Here is a 6,000-nt window from a genome sequence, read left to right as displayed (position 1 = left end):
AGCACCGGGTACTGACAACAACGCTCATCAGAGCCGCTGGGTCTCACTGAGCAGCACGAGTCGTAACTTTACTGCTAGTCACAGACGCCAGAGTAGGATTCGGGGAACATGGACTACATCGGACCTGCATGGCAACATTTTTGCTAATAAATTGGTGAACAAATGAGTCTCACTTGTTTATTTCTGTCTTTTTATGTTTTTTAGGTATCCATATCTGGACTACATTGGATTCAGTGGATTACTTTGGACCTACATGGGATTTTTTTTTCTCCAATAAATTGGTGAACCAGGGATAGTTTTGGGGGACTTTATTCACATGAAGTGTTCATTCTTTGTGTGTGGGGTTTACAGTAATAACTCCAGGGCTTGATGCCAGCTGAGATTTTTGCCAAATCACAGCCGACATCAACCCCAATACCATTACCCTGATTGTTACGCACCAGGGGTATCAGTAAGAGCTGGTCAAAGCGCCAGATATAATGCCGAATTCACCCTTTGCAATAGGATTAATTCGGCAGTATATCTGCAGAATTTGTGCAGAAGAAACATCTGGGATAATAATAATAATAATCTTTATTTTTATATAGCACTAACATATTCCGCAGCGCTTTACAGTTTGCACACATTATCATCGCTGTCCCCGATGGGGCTCACAATCTAAATTCCCTATCTGTATGTGTCTTTGGAATGTGGGAGGAAACCGGAGTACCCGGAGGAAACCCACGCAAAACTCTTTGCAGATGTTGTCCTTGGTGGGGTTTGAACCCAGGACTCCAGCGCTGCAAGGCTTCAGTGCTAACCACTGCGCCACCGTGCTGCCCATGGATATCCACACAATTTATTCCCAGGTAGATATACCTTTAGCCTAAGGCTATGTTCACACTGTTCTCTTGGCAGTAAAGAGACAGCTTTAAAAAAAGCAGGTTTTGTGCAGTTTTTGCTGCATTTTTATTGTGTCTTGTGCATGTTTAAAAGTTTAATGCCCATAAAAGTTATGAAGCAACTTCCTTAAGGATTTGGCACCAAAAACACAGCAAAACCTGATACCAGCATTTTTTTTTGCTGTGATTTTGAACTTACCCATTGCTTTCTATGAGTCAAAAACACAGAAAAAAGTGACATGCTGCAGTGTACAAAAACACCGCACTTTTCCAAATTAGTCAGGTAAAAAAATAATGTCTGAAATCTCATAGCTTTTCCTGGTACTGTAAAACGCAGCTTAAAATTTGCATTAAAAAAACGCAGCAAAAACGCAACGTGTGAACATAGCCAAATAGTTCTAAAAAAAGGCCTTTTGTCCAGAGTGTGGGAACAGTCTGTAGAGAGACCTCAGGATTTGTAGAATTCACATAGGTGAGAAAGCACAATTCATTTCACATAATTCACCTGTAAAAAGCGCTTGATCACATGGGTGGGATATGCTATGGCTTTTTCGTATCTGCATCTTGCAGCATATTACGCTGCAAAAATGGAGCCTGTCAATTTTTGATTACGATATTAACAATTGATTTGATGGCAGTAATGTTGGCAGCATATCCACAGCAAAAACTGTAGTAATATCTGGACAAATTAGTCCCATTTGGGGTTTTAACTCCTTTATGACCTATGACGTATAGGTACGCTATAGGTTGCCTCCCTCTCTTTGGTGCGAGCTATGGCACTGAGCCTGCACCTTTTCCAGCGCACAACAGCTGATCTAATCAGCTGTCATGTGCCCCTAACAGCTGCGGGTGCAATCACGATCCACCCACGGCTGTTAACATGTTAAACGCAGCTGTCAGTGTCTGACAGTGACAATTAACTTGTGCAAACAGGATGAGCATCATTAACTCCATCCATCGTTGCCCCTGTCACATGACCACAGGGCACCAATGAGTTGGCATGACAACTTGAGGTCTGCAGGAGACCCCTGTGGTTGTCATTGCCGAACAGCCATCAGTCTGGCCCCTTTGCCAGCGCTCATAGCAGATGAGCATCTTTTCTACACTTAGCAGGGCTGTAGATGATAGCAGCTTCAAATCTGCTAAGACTACTCAAGCATGTAAAAAGTAAAAAAAAAGTTTTTACAAATATTAACAAAATTTAAAAAAATATAAAAGTTCAAATCATCCCTTTTGCCCCATTCAAAATAAAACAATTAAAAAAAATAAATAAAACATACACATTTGGTATTGCTGCGTTCAGAAACACCCGCTCTTTTAACCCCTTAAGCCCCGAGGGTGGTTTGCATGTTAATGACCGGGCCAATTTTTACAATTCTGACCACTGTCCCTTTATGAGGTTATAACTCTGGAACGCTTCAATGGATCTTGGCGATTCTGACATTGTTTTCTCGTGACATATTGTACTTCATTTTAGTGGTAACATTTATTCGATATAACTTGCGTTTATTTGTGAAAAAAACGGAAATTTGGCGAAAATTTAGAAAATTTCGCAATTTTCCAACTTTAAATTTTTATGCCCTTAAATCACAGAGATATGTCACGCAAAATACTGAATAAGTAACCTTTCCCACATGTCTACTTTACATCAGCACAATTTTGGAACCAAAATTTTTTTTTGTTAGGGAGTTATAAGGGTTAAAAGTTGACCAGCAATTTCTCATTTTTACAACACCATTTTTTTTTAGGGACCACATCTCATTTGATGTCATTTTGAGGGGTCTATATGATAGAAAATACCCAAGTGTGACACCATTCTAAAAACTGCACCCCTCAAGGTGCTCAAAACCACATTCAAGAAGTTTATTAACCCTTCAGGGGTTTCACAGGAATTTTTGGAATGTTTAAATAAAAATGAATATTTAACTTTTTTTCACACAAAATTTATTTCAGCTCCAATTTGTTTTATTTTACCAAGGGTCACAGGATAAAATGGATGCCAAACATTGTTGTACAATCTGTACTGAGTACGCTGATACCCCATATGTGGGGGTAAACCACTGTTTGGGCGCATGGCAGAGCTCGGAAGGAAAGGAGCGCCATTTGACTTTTCAATGCAAAATTGACAGGAATTGAGATGGGACGCCATGTTGCGTTTGGAGAGCCCCTCATGTGCCTAAACATTGAAACCCCCCACAAGTGACACCATTTTGGAAAGTAGACACCCTAAGGAACTTATCTAGATGTGTGGTGACCACTTTGGCCCACCAATTGCTTCACAGAAGTTTATAATGCAGAGCCGTAAAAATAAAAAATCATATTTTTTCACAAAAATGATCTTTTCGCCCCCAATTTTTTATTTTCCCAAGAGTAAGAGAAGAAATTGGACCTCAAAAATTGTTGGCCAATTTGTCCTGAGTACGCTGATACCCCATATATGGGTGTAAACCATTGTTTGGGCGTATGGCAGAGCTCGGAAGGGAAGGAGCGCCATTTGACTTTTCAATGCAAAATTGACTGGAATTAAGATGGGACGCCATGTTGGTTTGGAGAGCCCCTGATGTGCCTGAACATTAAAACCCCCCACAAGTGACACCATTTTGGAAACTAGACCCCCTAAGGAACTTATCTAGATGTGTTTTGAGAGCTTTGAACCCCCAAGTGTTTCACTACAGTTTATAACGCAGAGCCGTTAAAATAATTTTATTTTTTTTTCGCAAAAATTATTTTTTAGCCCCCAGTTTAGTATTTTCACAAGGGTAACAGAATAAATTGGACCCCAAAAGTTGTTGTCCAATTTGTCCTGAGTACGCTGATACCCCATATGTGGGGGGGAACCACTGTTTGGGCGCATGGCAGAGCTCGGAAGGGAAGGAGCGCCATTTGGAATGCAGACTTAGATGGATTGGTCTGCAGGAGTCACGTTGCATTTGCAGAGCCCCTGATGTACCCAAACAGTAGAAACCACCCAAAAGTGACCTCATATTGGAAACTAGACCTCCCACGGAACTTATCTAGATGTGTTGTGAAAACTTTGAACCCCCAAGTGTTTCACTACAGTTTACAACGCAGAGCCGTGAAAATAAAAACCTTTTTTTTCCCACAAAAATGATTTTTAGCCCCCCAAATTTTTATTTTCCCAAGGATAACAAGAGAACTTGGACCCAAAAAGTTGTTGTCCAATTTGTCTCGAGTACGATGATACCCCATATGTTGGGGTAAACCCCTGTTTGGGCGCACGGGAGAGCTCGGAAGTGAAGGAGCACTGTTTTACTTTTTCAATGCAGAATTGGCTGGAATTGAGATCGGACGCCATGTCGCGTTTGGAGAGCCCCTGATGTGCCTAAACAGTGGAAACCCCCCAATTATAAATGAAACCCTAATCCAAACTCACCCCTAACCCTAATCCCAACTGTAACCCTAACCACACACCTAACCCTGACACACCCCTAATTCTAATCCCAACCGTAAATGTAATCCAAACCCTAACCCTAGCCCTAACCCTAATGGGAAAATGGAAATAAATATATTTTTTTTAATTTTATTATTTTTCCCTAAGGCTAGGTTCACATTGCGTTAGGGAAATCCGTTTAGCGCTAGCGGATTGCGCTAACGCAATGTCTTTTTAGGTGTCGTGTTTAGTGGTCGCGTTAACGTCCCCGCTCTGGAAGATCGGGGATCGGACCTCGGGCGCGCTGCGGACGCTGCAAGCAGCGTCTGAGGCGCGCCACAAAAGAATGGCACCTTGCTAGCGCGAGCCGAAAATGGCACGCTCTAGCGATGCGCTACACCCGAAAATCACATTGCTGTCAATGGTTGTGCTAACGGACCCGTTGCACGGCGTTAATTGTGACATTTTCGCCGTGCAACGCTGTCCGTTAGCGTTAACCCATTAACGCAATGTGAACCTAGCCTAACTAAGGGGGTGATGAAGGGGGGTTTGATTTACTTTTATAGCGTTTTTTATATCGGATTTTTATGATTGGCAGCCGTCACACACTAAAAGACGCTTTTTATAGCAAAAAAGTTTTTGCGTCTCCACATTTTGAGACCTATAATTTTTCCATATTTTGGTCCACAGAGTCATGTGAGGTCTTGTTTTTTGCGGGACGAGTTGACGTTTTTATCGGTTACATTTTCGGATACGTGACAGTTTTTGATCGCATTTTATTCCGATTTTTTGTGAGGCAGAATGACCAAAAACCAGCTATTCATGAATTTCTTTTGGGGGAGGCGTTTATACCGTTCCGCGTTTGGTAAAATTGATGAAGCAGTTTTAATCTTCGGGTCAGTACGATTACAGCGATACCTCATTTATATCATTTTTTTATGTTTTAGCGCTTTTATATGATAAAAGCTATATTATAGAAAAAATAATTATTTTGGCATCGCTTTATTCTGAGGACTATAACTTTTTTATTTTTTTGGTTATGATGCTATGTGGCGGCTCGTTTTTTGCGGGACAAGATGATGCTTTCAGAGGTACCATGGTTATTTATATCCGTCTTTTTGATCGCGTGTTATTCCACTTTTTGTTCAGCGTTATGATAATAAAGCATTGTTTTTTGGCTCGTTTTTTTTTTTTTTTCTTACGGTGTTCACTGAAGGGGTTAACTAGTGGGCCACTTTTATAGGTTGGGTCGTTACGGACGCGGCGATACTAAATATGTGTACTTTTATTGTTTTTTTGGGTTTTTTTTAGGTAAAGAAATGTATTTATGGGAATAATATATTTTTTTTTTCTGCTTTATTTAGGAATTTTTTTTTTTTTTTTTTTACAAGTGTGGACATTTTTTTTTTTACTTTTTCACTTTGTCCCAGGGGGGGACATCACAGATCACCGATCTGACAGTGTGCACAGCACTCTGTTAGATCGGTGATCTGACATACAGCCGGGCAGGATTAGAGCTGCAGCTGCAGCCTGAACCTGACTCGGAAGTGCTCCCTGCAGGACCCGGATGCAGCCCGGCGGCCATTTTGGATCCGGGGACTGCAGGGAGAAGACGCTCGGTACACGGTGAGTACATCACCGTGTACCGATCGTCTCAGGGAAGCCCGCAGGGAGCCCCCTCCCTGCGCGATGCTTCCCTGCACCGCCGGCACACCGCGATCATCTTTG

This window comes from Ranitomeya imitator, chromosome 3, assembly GCF_032444005.1.
Source record: "Ranitomeya imitator isolate aRanImi1 chromosome 3, aRanImi1.pri, whole genome shotgun sequence".
Lineage (NCBI taxonomy): Eukaryota > Metazoa > Chordata > Amphibia > Anura > Dendrobatidae > Ranitomeya > Ranitomeya imitator.
Note: the sequence above shows the minus strand (reverse complement) of the source record.